We start from the raw sequence: 25,450 nt of genomic DNA, 5'->3' as shown, positions 1-25,450 counted from the left end.
CGTCTATTTAGACATCCATGCTTACATTACTTCTATAAGAAACATTGTTCATTGTTAATAAAACTGTTGTCTTTATACCGTTCAAAAAAATTCAAAATAATCCTCCAGCATTCTTTGGATGTCGATAGTTGATAGTAGGATCAGGTGGAGTTACAGCAGAGGTGTCAATAATTCTGGTCAATTCTTTTACAGTAGACAAAAAAAGATGTCAAAATGTTGTGCTGAGTCATCTGTATCATCAATGGGTGTCTAAGATTTTTCCAAAGCACACAACAGCATATAGCACATGTAAGTAACTATTGCACACAGCGGTAGCTGAAAGGAAAAGTGTTGCAAGATGGAATTGTCCTTGGGCCCTCTCACCCACCCTTATGTTGGATCTTAAAAGGGACCTGCACACTTTAACAAACCAAGCACTTAAGCGACAAGGATTGCCACTTTTGAGGCTAATGTGCTTGGTTTGTTTGGGCCCCCACAAAACAAGCTAACAATGGGCTTAAGGCACCTAAGGTAACAGTGTTGTTAATGAAATGTACTGTGGCAAGATGTTGTTGTCATCATCCTCAGCGTCATCCTCACCCTCATCAGTTTGTACATCATCCTCACACATTATTAATTCATCACCACTGGAATCCACCGTTACAGAAGTCTCAGTATTTTGATGTAATTGGCAGAAAAGGCCTTCCTTGTGGAAGTTGAAGTTCATTTTTTATGAACATCATCTTTTCCACATTTTGAGGAAGAAGCCTCCTACGCCGATTGCTGACAAGGTTCCTGGCTGTGCTGAAAACTCTTTCCGAGTACACACTGGAGGGTGCGCAGCTTAGGCAGTGCAAAGCGAGTTGGTACATGGGTCTCCAAATTCTCTTTTTTTCCTCCCAGTATGTAAAAGGGACTGTCTGATATGTCTATTTCTATGTTGTTGTGAAAATAATCCTCCACTATCCTTTGGATGTTGATAGTAGGATCAGGTGGAGTTACGGCAGAAGTGTCACATTTTTTGGTCAATTATTTTAGACCAGACCAGAAGTCAAAATGTTGTGCTGAGTCATCTGCATCATCCCTGGTTCTCTTGGGAAAGCTAAATTTTTCCTAGCAGCAGTTGAGTGAGAAACTGAAGGAGGAGACGCCGTCCTGTCACGTAACACAGGAACTTCTTGCATCTTTTCAGATCTGGGTCAGTTGGAAACAAAGAGAAGACATAGCTCTTAAACCGAGGATCAAGCACAATCACCAAAATGTACTGATCCGATTTCAAGATTTTGATAACTCTTGGATCCTGATGAAGCGTATAAAGTACGTGATCTACAAGTCCGTAATTGCTTTGATTAATCTCCTCCTTCAGATTCTCAAGCTGTTTTCCAAAAGTCAAATTAAGGGAATCATTTGACTCAAGCTAGCAGTGTCTGAACTCACTTCACAGGTCAACTACTTCGAATAGTTTCAGCACCTTGCACAACACGGAAAGTATTCTCCACTGCACTTGACTAAAATACATCCCCCCTCCTTTCCCAATGTCATGGCTTGTAGAGTAAGCGTGGATGGCTTTTTGCTGTTCCTCCATCCGCAGAAGCATATATGGGTTGGAATTCAAACTTGTCACCACCTCTTGCTTCAGTTGGTGGCAGGGCAAATTAAATTGCTCTTGTAGCAGTTGCAATCTCCTACATGCTGTTGCCGAATACCGGTAATGTCCGGATATTTTACGGGCCACAGACAGCAACTCCTGCACGTTCCTGTCATTTTTTAAAAAGCTCTGCACCACCAAATTTATTGTGTAAGCAAAACAGGGAATGTGATGGAATTCACCCAGCTGTAATGCTCTCACAATATTGGTGGCATTATCAGAAATGACATATCCTGAGGAGAGTCCAAGCGGGATAAGCCATGTTGCAATGACATCCCTCACTTTTGCAACAGATTGTGAGCTGCATGCCTCTTAGTGAAGCCGGTGATACACAGAGTAGCCTGCCTCTGAAAAATGTGACGTACTTGGGTACATGTCGCTGATGTTCCTGCTGGTAAAGGTGAATCACCAGCCCAATGGGCTGTCACAGTCATATAATCTTTAGTTTGCCCAGTTCTGCTTGTCCACATATCTGTGGTTAAGTGTACAGTGGGTAGAATGGCAGTTTGTAGCCCAATAATTGCATTTTTACGAACCTTCTGGTAGAGGTGAGGGATAGTTTTTCTAGTAAAATGTTGTTGTGATGGAATTTGGTAACGGGGACACAAGAACTCAAGTAGTTGTCTAAAACCAGCTGCATTAATAGTATATTGGACACAGATCTAATACTAGCATAGTCGCCATGGCGTCTGTGATCCAACTGGGTGACAGCTTTCATACTTGCTACCTCTTGCAAAGGACTGTTCAACAGTCAATTGTTGTAAATTACTAGTAGTCTTCTTCTTGGTCTGCTTCTGGGATGAAGATCTACTCCCAACAGCATGAGCAACAACAGTGGGACTAAAGTCAAGAATTCTTCTGAGGAATCCAGGATAGTGGATGAGTCCTCTAGCCTTAGTAACTGGGATGCAGGACTAACTCTGATCGCTACTGAGGATATTGATGAGTATGGTGTTGTGGGTGTAGATTACAGGTGTTGGGATCTAGCTGAGAGAAGGGACCTAGCTGATGAAGGACTGCTTATTGTTATTTTTTAAGCATAAGTTTCCAATTTTCCCAACAGCTTGCCATGAACAAGCTTCAAACGGCGTAACATGGATGAGGTTCCTAGATGGTTAAGGTCCCTACCTCTACTGACTGTGGCTTTACAAACGCTACAAATGGCTAGACAACTGGTGTCAGGATTTGTGTAAAAATAATTCCACACATAAGAGGTGGATTGTTTGATATTATGCCCAGACTTGACAATGGTCTTCTTCTTATCACGTGCAAGAACTGCTTCCACTGTTGCAGGACTTACACAAACAAAATCATCCTCATCAACATCCTCATTAGCGCCCTCGCCAGCTACACAAATATCTCCCTCATCCTGTTGCAATTCCAAAGTGGCATCCTCAATTTGTGTATCACCGGCTACACTTGGGCTGTTCATGCACACATCTGCAGAAATGCTGAAAGGGTACACTATCAGAAGGTCAGGATTACACATAGCACTCGTGGATAGACTCTCCTAAGGGATTTGTGTCATTTCTGAATCTGAACATACATTTCCCTCTAATGCCTTACTGTTTTCTTCCAGCTCTGCTTTTACACGTAAAAGTATTTGGACACCACTGTTGGATATCAAATGACAATGTCTTGCTTGGTCATGATTGACCTTACAAGAAGATGCCTCAGTGACAGTTCCAGAACTAGCACTCATAGAGAAAGGCGAAGGCCACATTCTTTCCTTGCCACTGTGTGTGTAGAATGTCATGTTGACAATTTTATTTTTTTCTGCAAATAACTTTGTCGGGATTACAGGTCTTTTTTTCTTGACCAAGGTAAAAGGTGTACATTTTTATTTCCCTGACTTAAAAACACTATGCACTTTAACATAGGCCTTAGCAGATGACGTAGAGGGATTAGTATCATCATGACTGAAGCCAGTAGCTGCTTGGAGCTCCTGGTCTTCTGTGTACTGCTGTGAATCCATTTTGATAACACAGTACAATGTGACTGCAGATTAAGAACAACACTGCCATCCCTATTATTCGTATTTCAGCAATGACAATTAGCAATGGAGCTCTCCTCTTTGTATGTTACCTATATAACACAGTACAATGTGACTGCAGATTTAGATGACCAAGCCTGCCAGACCTATTATTTGTATTTCAGCAATGACAATTAGCAATGGAGCTCTCCCAAATGTCACTGGAGACTTTGAAGAACACTGCTACCCCTCCTCTTTTTTTTCTACCTATGACGCTGCCCAACTGCACTAGAGTCTGCTAAGAACTGTGCTACCCCTTCTGTGTCCCTCTGTGAAATGGCGCTGGATCGCTATGGATGGTGGTACTTATAGAATCAAAAACTCGCAAGATCCGAGATCCAACAACGTAACAAAGACGTTTTGCCTCCTTTTCAATTCCGAGGGCACGTGAAAGTACAGAGCCGTCTCGGCTCGGTACTCGGTTCTGCTGAGTTTGGGTGTGCTCGGTTCTCGGGGAACCGAGCCTGAGCATCTCTAGTATGAATGATTAAATATTGTCTGTATATCACTGAGTAATATGTAGGCTCTGTATAAAAATCTGTTAATAAAACAAATAAAACAATCAACTGGAGAAGTTCAGTAAACCGCACAGTTGTTTCCTCTGGAAAGACTTGCAATAAATATATAACATTTGTCATACTCAATAGGTACTTATTCTTGTGCTGTCTTATACTGATTTACAACAACTCATTAATCCTTTTTAAAAAATACTGGATAGTATAGATACTGTTCATAAAAATTAAAAAAAATGTGCCCCTAAATGTCAGTCATCAGTTTAGGCTTCAGTACTGTGAATCCATTTTTATACCACTATGGTTTATTTAAATTATAAAACATTTTTTTCCGGTGCTATCACTATCCTAAGATGCCGCTGTCCATTATAAATTTATAAAAATACTTCCCTATGTTTTGTGTTAGGGAAGTTTTGCCAGAGGTGCCTGATGAAGGCTATTGAAAAAGCCCTATTTAAAAAGGGCTTTTTTCTCTTTGTTAAATAGGCCCTAAATCTATCACTTTAGGATTGCATTATTTGTCAATATACAATTAGTACACCGATCTTTACATGTCATTCTTTCCGCACACCTAGATTAATCTGTACCTAACACTCTCTTTACAGATATATCCCCAATAGGTGTATTGAGCGCTAAAAGCTCCTCTGTTCTATAAGCATTAGGAGTCCAGTTAACTCCACACTTCAGCTGCACTTCATGCAAATCCCCAGCCCCTCCACTGCTAGTAGCGCTGCCCTTATCTCTGGTGTCCCTTAATCTTTGATCTCTATTATGCAGGAAGCTCAAGTATTTCATTAGCTTGATTACCACACCCATACTATAAAAAATTCAAAATGTGGCTGGCACCACATTGTCCTAGGCTGGTTTTGGAGAGTTGACTAAGGGACATTTTTTCTGTGTGTTCTGCCCTTTATCTGAAAGGACTACACTTGAATTTTGCTGGGTTTCTGGGATTTTTCCTATAATTTAGAGTATGCTCCTCCCTATTTGAAATCAATATTTCTGATCAATTTTCTATTGCTTCTGTCTTTTACTGTCTTCTGAAATATTTCTATTATCTTTTTAAATTGATTCATGTTGTCCACATATATGATTATTTTTATTAGGGAATTAATGTATTACAAGAATATTCTTGTTAAATCATAGGGCTTATTTTCATTAATGGTATTTCTTGAACTATGTCTAACATATACATTCCCCTGTGCTAGGGATGTGCTAGGGATGTAAAGACAATTTTTATATTCCCTATTATCTACAATAGGAATATTTTGTACAATAGCATGTTTGTTTAAAACCATTTTTTTTCTCATCAATCAAGATTTTATTTTGCAGAACTGTCGGTGGTTAGTTTCTCCCATATTATAAAAGATGTCTGTATGTAATAAATATTCAAAAATGTGTCATGAGGAATTCAGGCCATAAGGAGTTTTTACAGCACAGAAGCAGCGTGAAGTTTAATTATTCTCAACAATAACAAACAACATCTGTGCGGTAACAGGATACAGAGATTAATGCCTCAGTTCTGCATTACGTTATACCACTGTGCATGCACTGCCTGTCCAAAGAGCACAGTAATACTTCCCATCATCATTAGCCTGCACTCTGCTGATGGACAGAATGGCTGATCCTCCTGATATGGATCCTGTGAATCTATCTGATGTTGTTGAGGGTTTACTATTGTGATTACTGCTCCCATCACTACTGACTATAAGCTTAGGAACATTCCAAAGTTCTTGGTATACCCAGGTTGGGTAGTTACCCGCAGCTACTGAGCCTCCACTCTGACTGCAGATCAGACGGATGTTTGTACCAGGAGACACTGACATTGCAGCATCCTGTACCACCATAAACTGAGCCACAGTACCTGAAACAAGATGATTATGTTACACAGAGAAAATGAGAGGAGAAGTGACTGTACAAGCATTAATATCTTACATGAGCAGGTGGTGACAGTCAGGAGGATAACAGCCCAGGACATAATGGAAAGGAGAGAAGAAACTTCCTTAGTGAAACAAACAGATTTTAGGCTGAATCCTTCACAGACATTATAAAACCATAGAAATCCAAGGTGTGTCCTTGTATGCAAATCATTACAACATCCATTCGTAATAAAATATTCTATGGTATCACTGCTCTTAGCAATGTTGCCTCCCAGTGTTTGGGTCATGAGTTCAATTCCGGCCAGAGCCCCCAAAGTCATACATAGCAGATTAATTGGCAACTGACAAAATTAACCCTAGTATGTATGTGTGATAAGAAAAATAGATTGTGAGCTTCCACTGGATCAGGGACTGATGTGTGAAATATTAAATATTGTCTGTAAAGCACTGCGTAATATGTAAGCACTGTATAAAAAGCTGTTAATAAAATAAATAAAACACTCAACTGGAGCAATTCAGTTAGCACCACAATTGCTTCACCTGGAAAAACTTGCAATATATCATCATCATTATCATCATCAACAACATTTATTTATATTGCGGCAGCAAATTCCGTAGCGCTTGTTAGATCTAAAATTCTGACCCAAGTCTGCCTGTGGTGTCAAGTATATCTGGAAGCGCTTCAATCAGCTGGAGAGAATTGACACAGACCAAGTTCTGTATACAAGGAATATTCTCTAGTTCATTGATACAAAGATACAAGTTTTTATAGGCTACTGAATAAATGAATCCTACGTCATATGCATACAATTCTATACCATTAGTTTATGAGAGGCACTACTGATTAACATTCTCACGTATTCTTGAAGCGTTTATTAGTCTCCCCCTTCTAAGGACAGATAAGCCTATTGTTTTTTATCTCAAGGGGAGCTGGAGATATGCTATATGCAACATCAAGGGCACAGCTCCCATACTGCCAGCTGGATATGAAAATGTTCATTGTCTCATATTTTGTTACATTAATTTTGGTGTTCTCTATCAGCTCAACTTCAAGGGCACAGGCTCACATCAGCAGAAAAATGAATAATCTCTTCTAGCAAATAATATTTCTATGCAAGTTACAATGGCTGAACAAAGGCCTTATGAGGCCTTAACAAAAAAATCATATTTAACACGCTTTACAATTGAGAACAAACATTAATAAAACAATACTGGGTAATACATACAGACAGAGAGGTCAGGGGGCCCTGCTTGCAAGCTTACAATCAATATAACATTTTTCATACTCAATAGGTACTTGTTCTTGAGCTGCCTATTACTCATTTACAACAAAGCAATTGATTGACTCATATTACCCATTTTATAAATAATGGATAGTATAGATTTTTTTTTGTTTGACATTTCTGTACATTTTTTAATTTTTACAGTCATTAGATTAAGCCTCATTATTGTCAAACAATTTCTTTCTAAACAAATGCCCCAGAAATAATCAGAGTAAAATTAGTACGATTGTACAGCACTCCCTTTTAATAATGCCACTCTTGTATACCAATATGTATTTCCGCTGTACAAAAGTAGATAAAAATGTATTAATTTCATTATATGTCAACCTCTTTATATTGCCACCCTTATTATATCACCAGTTTTGTTTTAAGTACCTTCATTATTGCTTCAGTCAACAGCATATAGGTATATTGTTTAAATGAAGTCTGATGAGAAAACGAACAAAAAAAAAAGCACATTTGTGATGACTGACATTTAGGGGCACATTTTTCATTTGTAACATTGCATTACTTTCACACATTGTAATGGAACATTTAAAATTTTAGAACGTGGCATAACTCATCTCATATGGTAATGTGTGCTAAATGTACAATAGATTGTATTTGTGGAAGTAAAATGATTCAAAACCGCATGGAAAATGTGCTAAAATGTATCCCTCAAACACTTCTAAAGCACACATTAATGTTTATTAGTTTTATCCATTTTTACAGTTTGTATGTCTGAAGATCCCTTTTTTAATATGTATTATTATTGTGCTTTAACATGTTTTCAAAGTTCTTTTTAGCCCTTCTGCTTTTGCCCATACCAACTATAGTGCTGGTTAGGGCCAGCACTGGCACTTCCAGCTTCCCCCTGTCGGAGTTTGCACATGCGCAGTGAAGTCCCTTTGCCCCCTTTTAAAACATTTCAAGACATAAAGGATTTCTTGGCAAACATTTATAAACGTTCTGGTTTACACACTATAGGGGGTAGATGATACAAAAAATGTTGAGAAACCATGTATTATATGATCTGTACAATTTAACAGGATATTAACAGTAAAACTGGTATTTTATTAAATTGTTCTATACTTCTGTCTTTGTATTTTTAATTTGTATATTATATTGAAATGCTGCTGTAGCCAAATCTAAACTTTAAGTTGATCTATGATGAAAAAAAGATAAATGAATGTTCTAAAAGAAACTATCATTTAAGAACTAAGGGCCTGATTCATTAGCGATCGGATCTGCCGTTTTTTTGTAGATAACACGAAAATCCAAACTTAATCCCACATTCACAGTCATTGTTGGAGAACGAATATGGGTCTTTAGGATAATGAGCTCTTCCAAGGTGAAGTTATGGCCCTTCCTTAGTAAAAGGAAATCTCAATATTTGATTGTCACCATCAGACTGACAGATGTTTGTGAAAAGGAATCATGTATCAGTGATAAAAATAAAAAAAGAATAGAAAAAAAAATGTTAATGCATAAGTGGCTTAAAATGGTTACAAAACCATTGCTAAAAACTATGAAATCAAATCAGTTTGCAGAAGTCACTTATATGTCCACCCCAGTACACGTCAATGTGCACACCTTCTTTATACAGTATACTTTTCCCATTTGTTCTACTAGATAAAACTCACTGTAACCCCCTGTCACTGTGTGTAGTGTGAGGTACACAGGTTAGGTCATGTACCTCCTTCTCAAGCCATGGCTACCTGATGGGCATGGGTGTAAATGACCAGGGGTTCCCTGCACATGCAGGTATTTCTTTACAACAAAGTCTCCTTATAAGTAGTAAGACATAGGTGATGTCACTTTGTGGTGCAGTGCAATAAAAGCTAGAATAATTTGGGTGCCAGATCATCTCTTATCTCAAACTGAACAAACTATTTACACTCCTCTTCCTCCAGCATGATAATCATAATGGTTGCAGCAATACATAAATATATACAGCTCTTTACTCTTTCCCACACAGTTCTTAAGGAGCAATATGAATTTGGTTGTAAGTATATCTCCCTACTCCTCATGTACATTTCTTAATGTTATCTAGATGTTATATAATAAAGTTCACATGTCTCATGCACTCCAGTTCTCCATATTTTACTGCAGTTCACCCCTTCTCTTTAGGGGCACTTACATGGATGCTAACAGGCAAACATTTCCCTTGAGTAGACAGCTTCTCCTCAATACAGTTTTGACACACGCTCTGTAACTCTCTACAGCAGCTCACTCCTCCTCTGTGGGGATGATTTCTCCCTTGGGCTCTGACATCTTTCACTGTGTTCTCTCAGCCCCTGGGCTCTGACACCTTTCATTGTGTTCTCTCAGCCACTAGGCTCTGACACTGCTACTACACTGTCTCTTACAGCAACCCACTCTCAAGGGTTGCTTGAGAAATTATGAAACCAGAAATTATGGATCCAAGCACCGGATCTAACACCGCTCTTCTATAAGCTTTTAGTACGGTGGAGTCTATTACTTTTTTGAACAACCGTTACCACAATCCCTGGTTTATTGCCATGTAAGGGTACAACAACCTATCACCAGGTTCCAGGGTCGGACTGGCGCGCCGGGGGACTGGTCTATCCCGTGGTAGGCCCCGACCCTGATCGCTCCCCTCTTCGTTGGTGGGGGGAGCGAGTAACTGAAGACAAAAAAACCCAAAAACCCTTGCGTGTCTGCAGCGCCGGCTCCGTTCGCACAGAATGCCGGGCGTGACGTCATCACGCCCGACATTCAGTGAGGAGCGCCGCAGACAGAAGACAGAAGAGAAGAAAGAATCAGATAGAAAAGGTAAGTGAGGGAATGGAAGAAAGAAGGGAGCGTGAAGGCAGAGTGAACGGGGAGCATGAAGGCAGAGTGAACGGGGAGCATGAAGGCAGAGTGAAGGGGGGGCATGATGGCAGAGTGAAGGGGGAGCATGATGACACAGTGAAGGGAGAGCATGATGGCAGAGTGAAGGGGGAGCATGAAGGCAGAGTGAAGAAGGAGCATAAAGGCAGAGTGAAGGGGGAGCATGATGGCAGAGTGAAGGGGGAGCATGAAGGCAGAGTGAAGGGGGAGCATGAAGGCATAGTTAGGGAGAGCATGATGGCAGATAGAAGGGGGAGCATGATGGCAGAGAGAAGGGGGAGCGTGAAGGGGGAGCATGAAGGCAGAATGAAGGGGGAGCATGATGGCAGAGTGAAGGGGAGCATGATGGCAGAGTGAAGGGGGAGCGTGAAGGGGGAGCATGATGGCAGAGTGAAGGGGGAGCATGAAGGCAGAGTGAAGGGGGAGCATGATGACAGAGTGAAGGGGAGCATGATGGCAGAGTGAAGGGGGAGCATGAAGGCAGAGTGAAGGGGGAGCATGAAGGCAGAGCGAAGGGGGAGCATGAAGGCAGAGTGAAGGGGGAGCATGAAGGCAGAGCGAAGGGGGAGCATGATGGCAGAGCGAAGGGGGAGCATGGAGGCAGAGTGAAGGGGGAGCATGATGGCAGAGTGAAGGGGGAGCATGAAGGCAGAGTGAAGGGGGAGCATGATGGCAGAGAGAAGGGGGAGCATGATGGCAGAGAGAAGGGGGAGCATGGAGGCAGAGTGAAGGGGGAGCATGATGACAGAGTGAAGGGCTAAGCATGCTGGCAGAGTAAAGGGGGGCCAGGAGAAGGGGGGCACAGTGTGATCATAAGGAGGCCCAGCATGGTGATTAAGGGGCACAGTAATGTGTGTGTGTGAGGGCACAGCGGGCTTGTAGCAATGTAATGTGTGTGGTAGGTGGTGGCTAAATAATGGGTGCTATTTTCTTTGTAGGGAGAATGTGGGACAATTTAATTTAAGATAGGGTGGTTTGGGGGCTATTAATTGAATGGGGGGCTGAGTTTGAGGAGCATGAGGTTTATTTATTAAATGTGAATATGAATTATTTAATGGCAGTGACGGTTGCGGGAAATAGGTATATTTATTATACGTATTATACATAAATGCGATTAATTTATTGCAGGGGCTGTCTGGAGGGAGGGAAATAGGTTTATTAAATGGGAATACTATAACTTTAATGTTGGGGCTGGAGGAAGGCCTGAGTATTAATTGTTGGTCCTATTGATTTAATGCCAGGGCTGGTTGGAATCTTCTAAATGTACCCATTATTTTTTCCAAATAGGGCCCTCAACATTCCAAGAGCTAGACAAGCCGCAACTAAAGAAACCTGCAGCTACAGGTGGTAAAAGTGACAAGAACAGGTAGGACAGTCTGTCAAATATTCTGAGTCTAGTGCAGGCTTGGCTAACCTGTGGCACTCCAGGAGTTGTGAAACTACAAGTCTCAGCACACCCTTCCAGCAATAAGCTGCTATATATTGGCAAAGCATGCTGGGGCTTGTAGTTTCACAACACCTGGAGTGCCACAGGTTAGCCAAGCCTGGTCTAGTGGGACAATCCCAATTTTTGGTGACTGTTCTGCCCAATCTAAGGGGCAGGTCAACACTGTGTACTCTTTATATACACACTGCATTCTTTATATACTACACTATGGTGCTAGCTGTCCTTCGTTGGCTGACCACTCCCCCTCTAGTGTCTGGTCTCGCCTCTATGATGGCTGGCCACACCCCCTCTGGTGGGCCCCTAGCGTGGCAGTCCCCTGATGGGCACTTCATGCCCCAGTCCGACACTGCCAGGTTCTACTAGCTTCCCATTAATAATTTTCACACTTTCTCTGACTTTAATTAGAGTGGGGTCTTTTAACTGCTTTAATGCAAAAACATCTTTCCTTCTTTTGATACCAAGTACACCGTTAGCAGGTTTAACAACATTTCCTACTTCAACAGGACGTACATTACCCTGCACTTCACTGTTGTCCTTAACATTTTCTGATTCACCACTCACGTTTGAATAGAGAAACACTTCTGACATGGGAAACACTTCCACTACCACTGTATCAGTGACATTACCATGTGGGGCTGGTCTATTTATTTTTACAACCAACTGGGTTTCCCATAGATTCCAGAAGTGGGAACTATCTCTCCCCAATATCATATCAAACTTCAAACTAGGAACTAATCCCACAGTGACAATCACATAACCACATTGTGTTTCTACTTGTACCTCAGCAGCATCATAATACAGTGTATCCCCGTGTATGAAGGTTACGACAACTGTTTTCTCAAGACATTTTAGTGTGTTCACCAACTCTGCTTTTACAAGAGAAATCATACTGCCAGAATCTTGCAAAGCCTTTACCCTGTTACCTTCTACCGTAATTTCAGACATTAGTTTGTCTGGCTCAGCCTGTTGGTCTGTAGAACAAGCTAACTGGGCACATAAAGACATTCTGAGATGTACGTAAGCATTATTACATTGCATAGATTCAAGGCTAGAACAATTAGCAGCAATATGGCCCAAGTGAGCAGGTAACTACATTTTTAACACATTTCTTATGAGGCCGGAACCTTCTTGGCATGACTGGCTAGTCTCCAGGTTCTGAGCCTACAGTCTCTGTACATTTCAGTTCATTCCACCGCCCAGAAACCTTTTCCCCTGGAACAGTCTTACCAGAAGCCACTAAGGGCTGGTGGGGTATACTCATCAGTTTCTCGGCTGCCAGATACCTCTCAACTATCAATGCAAGCTGGTCTGCTGTTTTGGGGTCCCCATGGCTTACACACTTGCGTAGAGCTGCAGGCAGGGACCGTAAAGATCGATCCATCAAGAATCTTTCAACAATTTGGAGGCCTGACAAAGTCTCAGGTTGTAACCACCTTTTAGTGAGGTGGATTAGGTCATGCATCTGAGAGCGGGGAGGTTTATCCACCTGTTATCCCCAGCAGTGTTCTCATTGCACCCAAACAGACACTGTGACACCCAAAAGAGTGAGAATTTCCACCTTCAACTTGTCATAGTCCTTGAATTAGCAATGCTTAAATCAAAATATGACTTTAGCGACTCCCCAGATAGGATTGGAGTCAATAAGCCGGCCCAATAAGCCTGGCTGCCTGCTGAGTTGCGACAGCTGCCCTTTGTTGCCTCCGGGACTCCTCAAGAGCTAACTGCTGCCTGCTGACAACTTCTACCAGTGTTTTAAGTAAATCCTCCATATTTCCTCCTGGTGCAGGGGAAGGGCAGAATGTAGCCTTTTTCATCAGCTGGCACATGTTTCTTTTTCTCTTTACAGTCTCTTGCTCTTTGCTTTTGCACAGAACCTGGCCACACGCAACTTGTGCTTTACAGAAACACACCTTTCCTAGACTTCAGGAAAATATACTTGGGTTTTCATTTCAGACTTAAGAAACACACTTGCTTCCCAGCAATTAACAATACTCAGCTGATGAATTTCTTTGCATTGCAGAAAAAAGGATTCCTTTATTCTGTGGCTCACTGGTCTTTGCCAGGGCCGGATTTATGGCTAGGCAACCTAGGCACCTGCCTAGGGCCTAGCAGCTCTCGGGGGGCTCAGCTGGGGGGGTCAGGAGCAGTTTGAAAAAAAAAACAAAAAAACATTTCGGCCCATCCCCCGACTCGCGGCATTACCGCTCCCCCGCGACCCGTGATCCCCCCCTGCCCCAGTGGAACCAACAGCCTATATTGCCTACCACACGGCCACACACACTAAGATTAATTTTGTCAGTAACCAATCAATGTAAAATGTATGTCTTTGGAGTGTAGGAGAAAATTGGAAGAAATCCACACAAACAAGTGGAGAATTTAAATGAAGGCATTAAGCCTGAAATGCTGGTAAAATAATGCATGTGAGCAGGGCCGGATTTACCGCTAGGCAACCTAGGCACCTGCCTAGGGCCTAGCGGCTCTCGGGGGGCCCAGCTGGGGGAATCAGGAGCAGTTTGAAAAAATAAATAAATGAATTTCGGCCCCTCCCCCGACTCGTGTGTGTGAGGGGCCACTGTCTGAGTGTGTGAGGGGCCACTGCGTACGTGTATTATGTGTGTGTGAGGGGCCACTGTGTGCGTGTATTATGTGTGTGTGTGTGTGAGGGGCCACTGCGTGCGGGTATTATGTGTGTGTGTGTGTGTGTGGGAGGGGCCACTGCATGCGTGTATTATGTGTGTGTGTGCGAGAGGCCACTGCGTGCGTGTATTATGTGTGTGTGTGCGAGGGGCCACTGCATGCGTGTATTATGTGTGTGTGTGTGAGGGGCCACTGTGTGTGTGAAGGGGGGGCCCAAACCGATATCTTGCCTAGGGCCCCATGAGGTGTAAATCTGGCTCTGGTCTTTGCACACACTTCTGTTTTTCCAACATAGAAATAGCTACAGATTAGTTTTGGTTTTGGATTAACTTTGTGTTTTGGTTTTGGAAAAACCGCCCTTGCATCTTTTGGTTTTGGTTTTGGTTTTGGATCCCAATTTCTTTCTAAAATGCCTATTTTTTTTGCTAAAATCACATAATTTTGCTTATTTTCCCCCCTACATTATTATTAACCTCAATAACACTAATTTCATGTCATTTGCAGTCAATTTTGACCACCTCACAGGTCACAATATTATTTTCATACACTTTCAAACAAAGACTGCAGCGACCTGGCTGGATTATAAGCGACAGAGCAATGACTCAAACACATGGCAGTTCATAGCACATCTAGGAAACATTGCCACACAGCAGTGGCAGAAAAGAAAAGTGGTGCAAGATGGAATTGTCCATGAGCCCTCCCACCTTAACCATCTAAGAACCTCATCCATGTTACACCATTTGAAGTGAGTTCATGGAAAGCTTTTGTGAAAATCAGAAACTTATGCTAAAAAAAGCAGTAAAGCATCAGCTACTTCCCCTCTCTCAGCTAGATCCCAGCACCTGCAATCTACACCCCCAACACCTTCATCATTGGGCAGCACGGTGGCTAAGTGGTTAGCATGTCTGCCTCACAGCGCTGGGGTCATGAGTTCAATTCCTGACCATGGCCTTATCTGTGAGGAGTTTGTATGTTCTCCCTGTGTTTGCATGGGTTTCCTCCCACACTCCAAAAACATACTAGTAGGTTAATTGGCTGCTATCAAAATTGACCCTAGTCTCTCTCTCTCTCTCTCTCTCTCTCTCTCTCTCTCTCTGTCTGTCTGTGTGTGTGTTAGGGAATTTAGACTGTAAGCTCCAATGGGGCAGGGACTGATGTGAATGAGTTCTCTGTACAGCGCTGCGGAATCAGTGGCGCTATATAAATAAATGGTGATGATGATGATCATTAATATCCTTACAAGTGATCAGAGTTAGTCTTGCATCCAAGTTTCTAAGGCGAGATCACTTATTCAGGACTCCTCAGAAGAATCCTTGAGCGTAAGGCCCACTGCTGCTGCTCCTGCTGCTGGGGGTGGATCTTCATCCCAGAAGCAGACCAAGTTGTTTACAAAAAATTGACTGTTAAACAATCCTTTGCAAGAGGAAGCCAGTATGAAAGCTGTCACCCAGTAGCAAAGCGGTTCACAGACGCCATGGCGACTATACTAGTATTAGATCTGAGTTTAATATCCACTATTAATGCAGCTGGTTTTAGACAGTTACTTAAGGTCTTCTGGCCCTGTTACCAAATTCCATCACAGCACCATTTTACTAGAAAAGCTATTCCTCACATCTACCAGAAGGTTCGTAAAAAGGTTCGTAAAAATGTAATTATTGGGCTACAAAATGCCATTCTACCCACTGTACACTTAACCACCGATATGTGGACAAGCGGAACTGGGCAATCTAAAAATTATATGATTGTGACAGCCCACTGGGTTGGTTATTCACCTTCACCAGCAGGGACAGCAGCAGCATGTACCTAAGAACGTCACATTTTTCAGAGGTAGGCTACTCTGTGTATCATCTGGTTCACTAAGAGGCATATTATTATTATTATCGTAGATTTGTAAGGCACCACAGGGCTCCACATCGTCGTACAGTAGAGAAGTGTTTTGTGAGGCCGGGGGAGGGAGGAGTCTGGGTTGTGGAAGAGTGGAGTCAAAGGTGAGCATTGTGTTGATATGTGTGGGGTAGCTCGTAGCTTAGACCATTTTGGCAGGGTAGGAGAAATTGCTGAGTGCTTGATAATGGGGAGTGATGATTGCCAAGGAGAGAAGTTAATCTGTGTTCTTAGTGTATGTCCCTCAATCCAAACCCATTGTTAATCTGATCCCCCTCTTATCCAATCGAGAACCCTATTCAGCATGACAGCATCAAAATAAGTAGAGAAATGTGGTATAGGTAAACCACCAGCATGTTTGCATCTGTAGAGGATGTCATGCTTGAATCGGGGTCTACTACCTCTCCAAACAAACTGTCGTATAGCCCTGTGTAATTCATTGAACCATGAGACAGGGCTGTGGACCGGGAGCGTATGTAGCAGATAAAGTACTCTAGGGAGTAAGTTCATTTTCACTATATTGACTCTGCCTATTAGGGTAAAGTCCTTCGGGAGCCAATTTCTCAAATTATTTTGAATGGCGGTAGTGATGGGTAAGAAACTTTCTGCGCAGATCTTTCAGACATCTTTGTTTATAGTCACCCCTAAAAATTTAAGTTGGGTAGGATGCCAGACGAAAGGGAAACCGACTTCCAACCTTCCACTACCGCCGATGGTGTTGTAATATTAAGGGCCACAGATTTTGACTAATTCACTTTAAAGTTGAAGAGTTCTCCAAACGTGTGAAATTCAGACATTAGATTCGGTATTGAAATTATAGGGTTCGTGATGATAGCAAGGAGATCGTCTGTGAAAAGAGCAAGTTTAAAATCTTTGTTACCCAGAATCAAGCCAGAAATATTCGGATTCAGTCTAATAGAGTGTGCCAAAGCCTCCATACACAGTATAAAGATCATTGGGGACAGAGGACAGCCCTGTCTGGTCCAGTTGGTAATGTTAACGGGTTCTGAAAAATCTCCATTAACCCAAACCCTAGCCGTCGGAAGGGAACATCATTTTTGAATTTGTGCCAGACTCAAGGTACCCAAGCATTTTTTTTTGTTTATATGTTAAATGTCAGTCAAATCCATCCAGTGCAAGGCCCAGAACAGGCTCCCCGGGTCAAAGTTCTGGCCAACATACATCAATAGGAGGTCCAGCCAGGACCTCAGTCACCTAGTATGTCTTCTTGGATGCAATGTTACCAGTCTGTGACGTTTTCATCCAATTCCATCCAGTGGATAGCTCAGAACAGGCTCCCAGGTTCAAAGTTCTGCCAAGCATACACCAAAAAGAGGTCCAACCGGGACCCTAACCCCCCTAAAACCTGGCCAGGATCCAACTGGACCACCTCACATCGGTTTCATTCCAATTGGTGCAGGGGTGTCGAAGATATTCGCCAACAAACAAGCTTTTTCTGTCATATATATATAGATAAATATATATAGTGAGAGAGCCTGTGAGAGCCCCCTGATGCAAGTCCCTCAGCCCAGGTTGGAAGGCCTCTGATTTCCACACTAGTGCATGGCTGCCCTGGCAGTACCTCTCTCTGCTCCCTGAAACTCTGTGCATGTAATGTCATGATATCTTTTTCATATATTTTATATTTAAAATTGAAAATGTATTCAGCAAAATTCCATAAGGAAGTAGGGATGTGCCAAATCTATAAAATATATAAAGAGGGTTTGCCAAAAGGACCCCTGTCGAAAGTGCCCCAGGCCCCCCAATGCCTTAATCTAGCTCAGAGCAGTCATCAGCATAACTCACCCCTTGGTTGTATCCTGAATAACAGTGATAATGAATGTAGAAGAGGAATTCATTAATCATTACTATGGGATTCGCTTGTTAGCAATGTCCTTTCAGGAAAGAGTTAGGTAGAGGTAGGGAAGCAGAAGACACCTCTGTACACTCAGCTGTATGCCTCTTAATGCTTGGCAATTCCAGGAGGTTTACAATTTTAGCAATAAATAAATGTTGCTTACAGAAAATGATCCTCATCCTCAAACTCTTAGGTAAATAGACAATATATTACCTGTCTATGGCAGCACTTGTTGTAAGCGGGCTTTAGATCTGCTTGGTAAGGGGATATATTTTCACTGTCGGCTATGAAGCAATGTTGCAAGCCGGGATCCCAGTTGTCTCCGGACCCATTGAACAGGTGCTACTGTTGAGGAACAGAGGATATTCGTTTCATGAGCACACTGCAAGTGTCATGTAAAGTACTATTCTTACTTTCCCTTGAATGTGCCATGTTTGTTAAATGGATATAAAATGACAATTTATAACAGTGCAAGCTTTCAAGGCCCCACAGAAACAATGCCTTCAAACTCTACAAAGGTAACAAAACTCTAAGCTCAGAGACAGAAGAGAACAATTATTTACATTATGTCTACTTGATAGGATTCTGTGTTGGTCTCTGCCGTTGTCCTGGTTCTGAATGCAGTACCTTCATGCCGCCAGAGGTGCAGCTCTCCTCCTATGGACATTTTTTACTCACTTGTAGGAGTTAATTTCTGCTCCTCGTTATTGCACACCTGTGTCACTCATTACTTATACCAGCTTCTCCCAATTTCCTGTGCTGGTCATTAATGTTTGTTTGTCCATGGACTACCCGCTTTGTTATTTGCTGTGTCTGTGGATCGCCTTGTTTTAGCCAGCTCCTGCTACTCACCTGTACCTTACCTCCTGGAAACCTACCTTTATGTCTGTCTCATGCCTGGACACACTACTAACGTATAGTTCCTTATAGTTCCTGAGAACTCCTGGCTGCTGCCGTCATCTGGCTTCAGTTAGGTTACCTGCTGTATTTTTATTTTCATTTACCTGCTATTTTGCTATACCTGGAAGTCCATGATTTATCTAGCCTGAACTGGTCTCTGTTTATTTTGCTTCATTTGGATGGTGTTTTTGCTGCAATAAACAGTTTTATGTTTGTTTCACATTTCTGGCTTTGTGGTTGTAATTATAAGGAATTCGTTTTTGAACAGACTCATAACATTACTACAGGCTGTGCTGTCCAGGCGGTCACAATCCATTTTACCTAGCAGTAGTCTTTAATGTGAGAGATGTTGGACACTGACTGGGTAGAGAGATCACCTTGGTATTCTTAGTTTATATTCTTAAATGTTAGACAGCTTAATTCCCACTTTAAAATGTGGTTTCATACACTGGGAAATAGCTGATATAATTTCATCTTCTCTGATTATTTTCGATAATATGTGCTTTCTGTAATAAAAATAAAGGGCTTTTCCATTTTCATTCACATCAGTTCAGTATACATGACACTTGTCATAGAACATAAATATAATTGAGTTGTAGTATTACTATGCAACAGCACCACCTTATGTTTTCATCAATACATCATTGTGTCTTTGTCCTCTGAAATTATATGCAGGAGACTTGGAAGAGGCAGCTAGTTTTTATTAGATAATCTGGTTACGTCAATATAAGTACAGAAATGGAATTACTTTTAATGTTTCTGGCCAGATTAGTGTTCAACATTCAGCAATAATAAATATAGCAGTAAAGGTGTTGTCTTAAAGAGGGATGAGAAAAAAAATGATGTTACTTACGGAATTAATAAAGATTGCCTTGATATTTGTTGTAGGTGATACCTTATGTATGTCCTCAATGAACTTTGTTCTTCTAATTGTTTGAATTAGTGATACTATTGCACTTCATTATTTTTATAATTCCTTATGTCAAAATAAATAATCTCTAAATGTATGAGTTGTTTAATATTTAGTTGTCTGTGGTTAAATTTATAGGGTTGCATTATAAAATTAAAATATGTTCTGAAGTATTTACCTTTTTGGGGGGATTTTATCTTGAGCTGATAGTTATGTCATTGTGTGTTCTTTACCATCCAAATTGCGCCCCTGCAGCGACAGCAAGCGATGTTGGCCATGCTGTTTTTCTGAGTCTGTCTTCTTGGCTATAGGAGGTTCAGTTACCTCACGGCTGGGAGGGGTACGCAGGGAATATTGTACACTTAAACTGTTTGTCTCTAGCGTGGGTGCTCTAAGCCGCAATCTGCCAGCTACTTGTTGGCGATCGACTGGTAGATTGTGATCTACTATTTGTCCACCTCTGCCGTAAACTATTCTTCTCAATTACCATCCCTTTACATAGTTTACATAAAACATTTATTCTCCCTCCTATAATAAAACAACCTACACTACATACATCCCAAACTAATATTGCTGTGATAGTGGATCATATCACTATCATCATCAACATTTATATAGTGTTGGCATACTCCATAGCAGTTTACAATTCGAAACAAACACAGTAATAAAACAATACTGGGTAATACAGACAGAGGTTAGATGGCCCTGTTCGTAAACTTACAATCTATTGGATTTCATACATGAAAAAAAGTGCTACATGTTGCATACTGGACCAGCCAGATTGCAAAGGTAAAAAGTGCTTAGTGGGCTGTATGGTCCGCACAGCAATGTTGGTCAGGGGGTCAGAACTGTTTTGTGTGAACTGTGTAAAGGGTGAAAATAGGGTATCCTAGGAAGGATTAGAGGGTGGTTGAGGAATTTTTATAAGCTCAATAATTTTTAAGCAAGGTAATAAATGTCTGAATCAGCATAAGAAATAAAGAATAAAGAGCCACATATGCTGTACAAATGCAATGTATGCTACTTCATACAGGGAGTAACTCCTCCGACTAAACATGCAGAGAAGAATATATGAATAGTACAAATTGGAAATGGACAAATGTAAATAAGAAATTATATAAGGATGAGGAATGATAGAGAAAAAATAAAGATTAATGTTTGTCACGAGCACCCAGCCTGTCCCAGATACAGCAATCTGAATAGTTGGCCGTGACTGGGGTCTCCTTAGTTAATTAACAATGAATACACCTTTTCTGCCTCCACAAAGGATTATTATGGCGTTCTTATGTTCAGTAGAACCACTTATTAATGTTTCAGACTTAAATCACATACACACGTAGCATGAGCCTCCATGGGCTTCGTAAATTCACAAAGAATCACGGAGACATACACTAGATTAAATGAGTTTAATCTGAAAAATATTTCCAAGGCTTATTTACAAAAATTAATAACAAGACATAGAAAATGTTACACAAATGAGTTTCAGAAAATAAAATAGGACATAAAATCAGAGTTACTACTTACTAGTTAAGACCTGATGTGTAAGGGAACACAGTGGAGAAGGATTGGACATTTCAGTCTTGATAGACTCCCTCAAAGAAATGAACACTGTACTACTGATGCAAGGGATTTTGAAACCATTTCGTATTGACTCTTCACCCCCCACCTTAGGAATTTTATTTTCACCTAGGTTAGATGGATTCTCAAAATGACACAGGGCTTTTGAAGTAAATTATGGATGTCCTGAGAGGGCTGGCAGACTTTAGCCCGGGGGCAAGAACACAGCACTGGCCCATAAATAGCAGCCCATCTTTAAAGGGTGGTTTTTGGTACAATATATATTTATCTATATAAAAAAAGGCTACTTTAGTGTTTCTTAATCCATATATATATATATTTTTAGGCCCAGGCCCAGAGCTGGATTAAGGCTCTGGGGGCCTGGGCACTTTAGACAGGGTAACCCCCTATGATGTAGCATGGTTATCATATTGGACAAATACACAGGCAATACTGTGTGCACTACTGTTAGGTGCACACAGTTCTGCCTTCACAAGCAGTACACGGTGAAGTGAGACAAACCTCCCAACTGTCCTAAGCGAGACAGTCACCCAAATTTGAGACTGCCCCACCAGATTCAGGACAGTTGGCAGACTGTTCTGCTCTCTCCTACCTGTGCTTGTCACTGTCACCACTTGTGGCTGCTGGTTACTTTAGATCATTTGCTGGTTGTCTGGATCCTGGAATATTGGAGTCCCTATTTGGGAAAAAAAATGGGTACATAAAATTTAGAAAACTCCAATCAGTCCCAGTGTTAAATCAATAGCACCCACATTTTATAATTAGGCCCCCCTCCAGCCCCAACATTAAAATAATAATCACATTTGCTAAATAGATCTATTTCCCTCCAACCAACCGACATTAGATAGCAAACACATTTAATATATAAACCTATTTTCCTATGCCCCACCAATAAATTAAATTGCCGCCCACCACCCCAAAAACAAAATGGCACCCATTAAATAAATAGCCCCCTCCTGCACTCCACCATTAAATAGCCTACCTCCCACACTAAATTAAGACCCCTTTTCCCTCACACATTATATTGACATGCTCCACACACACACACTATACTGACATTTCATACACACACTATACTGACATCTCACACACACACACACACTATACCGACATCTCACACACACTATACTGACATCCCACACACACACACACACACACTATACTGACATCTCACACACACACTATACTGACATCTCACACACACACACTATACTGACATCTCACACACAGGGCTGCCAAGAGGAATTCAGAGCCCCGATACAACAAATTCATGAGGCCCCCCTTATAGTTGAGTAAGCTAAAAAAAAAAAACAGGGATGTGGTCATACAATTGGGGGCATGGCAATGCGCCATTGGGGCGTGGCTAACACATAAAAATCACTAGACTCTGAATTCGCCGGAGCTTCACATATGCCCAAGCACTCCTGACTTTCAGGACATCTAGCACCACAGTGTAGTATAAAAAGACTGCAGTGTGTACACAAAGAGTTTAGTCTTTGCCTGCACCTTACATTGGGCACAACACTCACCAAAAATTGGCATTGTCCCTACTAGAATCACAACATTTCACATACTGTCCTGCTCTCTCCTACCTGTTCTTCTCACTTTCACCACCTGTGGCTGCTGGTTTTTTTAGTTGCAGCTTGTCTGGATCCTGGAATGCTGGGGGCCCTATTTGGAAAAAAATGGCTACATTTAGATAATTCCAAACAACCCTGGCGTTAAATCAATACCACCCATGATTAATAATTAGGCCTTCCTCCAGCTCCAACATTACAATAATGTGCCCCTTCATCATCGCCATGCCTTATGATCACACTGCGCCCTCCATGCTGCTTTTGCCCCCTTCACCTGGGTCCCCTTCATCACACTATACTATGCTGCTTCCCCCCCTTTTTCAATCCCACTGTGCCACGCATACCCCCTTTTTAACCCCACTGTGCCATGCTGCCCCATTTTTTAACCCCACTGTGCCATGCCCGTTTTTTAACCCCCCTGTGCCATGCTGCCCCCTGTTTTTTAACCCCACTGTGCCATGACCCCCTGTTTTTTTAACCCCACTGTGTCATGCCACCCCCCATTTTTTAACCCAACTGTGCCATGCCCCCCCATTTTTAACCCCTCTGTGCCATCCCCCCCCATTTTTTAACCTCTCTGTGCCATGCCCCCCGTTTTTTAACCCCTCTGTGCCATGCCCCCCCATTTTTAACCCCTCTGTGTCATGCTGCCCCCCCATTTTTTAAACCCCCTGCACCATGCCCCCCTCATTTTTCAACCCCTCTGTGCCATGCCCCCCCTCGTTTTTTAACCCACCTGTGCCATGCCCCCTTCTGTTTTTTAACCCCCCTGTGCCATGCTGCTCCCCTGTTTTTTAACCCCACTGTGTCATGCTGCGCCCGTTTTTTAACCCCACTGTGCCATGCCCCTCCCCCCGTTCTTTAACCCCACTGTGCCATGCCCCCCCATTTTTAACCCCTCTGTGCCATGCCCCCCCTTATTTTTTAACCCCTCTGTGCCTTGCCCCACCCGTTTTTTAACCCCTCTGTGTCATGCCCCCCCGTTATTAACCCCTCTGTGTCATGCTGCCCCCCCATTTTTTAACCCCTCTGTGCCATGCCCCCTCGTTTTTTAACCCCTCTGTGCCATGCCCCATCCTGTTTTTTAACCCCCCTGTGCCATGCTGCTCCCCTGTTTTTTAACCCCACTGTGTCATGCCGCCCCCGTTTTTTAACCCCTCTGTGCCATGCCCCCCCCTTATTTTGTAACCCCTCTGTGCCTTGCCCCACCCGTTTTTTAACCCCTCTGTGCCATGCCCCCCCTTATTAACCCCTCTGTGTCATGCTGCCCCCCCCCCGTTTTTTAACCCCTCTGTGCCATGCCACCCCCTCGTTTTTCAACCCCTCTGTGCCATGCCACCCCATTTTTTAACCCCTCTGTGCCATGCCCCCCCATTTTCTAACCACCCTGTGCCATGCTGCTCCCCTGTTTTTTAACCCCACTGTGTCATGCCGCCCCCGTTTTTTAACCCCTCTGTGCCATGTCCCCCCCTTATTTTGTAACCCCTCTGTGCCTTGCCCCACCCGTTTTATAACCCCTCTGTGCCATGCCCCCCGTTATTAACCCCTCTGTGTCATGCTGCCCCCCCATTTTTTAACCCCTCTGTGCCATGCCACCCCCTCGTTTTTCAACCCCTCTGTGCCATGCCCCCCCGTTTTTTAACCCCTCTGTGCCATGCCCCCCCCCCCCCGTTTTCTAACCACTCTGTGCCATGATTCCCCCCCGTTTTCCTACCTTCACTTGCCTTTTCCTTTTCTTCTTTCTTGGTCTTCTCTGCTCCATTCAGACTGAATGCCGGGCGTAACATGATGACGTCACGCCCGGCATTCAGTCTGAATGGAGCAGAGAAGAGGGACACCGGCGCCGCGATCACGTATGTTAATTTTTTTTATCTACCCTGCTCCCCCCACCAACGACCGAAAAAGATGCATTCGGGCCGGTCCCTGTGCAGTGGTGACTGCCCACTCCCCCGGACAAGCCACCTCCTCCATTCTATCTGCGACGCGGGTCTCCTTCCCTTCAAGTGTCACATGGGACGAAGAGATGAAGACATTGCGCGCCGATGAACCAGGTGAGCACTGCGCGGGGGTGTGGTAGAAGGGGCCAGTATATGTATGTATTTCTGTGTGAGAAGGGGCCAGTATATGTATATATGTGTGAGAAGGGGTCAGTATATGTATGTATGTCTGTGTGAGAAGGGGCCAGTATATGTATGTATGTATGTCTGTGTGAGAAGGGGCCAGTATATGCATGTATGTCTGTGTGAGAAGGGGCCAGTATATGTATGTATGTCTGTGTGAGAAGGGGCCAGTATATGTATGTATGTATGTATGTATGTATGTCTGTGTGAGAAGGGGCCAGTATATGTATGTATGTATGTATGTATGTATGTAAGTGTGAGAAGGGGCCAGTATATGTATGTATGTATGTATGTATGTATGTGTGAGAAGGGGCCAGTATATGTATGTATGTGTATGTGAGAAGGGGCCAGTATATGTATGTATGTGTGA

Source organism: Mixophyes fleayi, chromosome 1 (assembly GCF_038048845.1).
Source record: "Mixophyes fleayi isolate aMixFle1 chromosome 1, aMixFle1.hap1, whole genome shotgun sequence".
NCBI classification, from domain to species: domain Eukaryota; kingdom Metazoa; phylum Chordata; class Amphibia; order Anura; family Limnodynastidae; genus Mixophyes; species Mixophyes fleayi.
The sequence above is the reverse complement of the archived record's forward strand: the minus strand, read 5'-3'. Positions refer to the sequence as shown.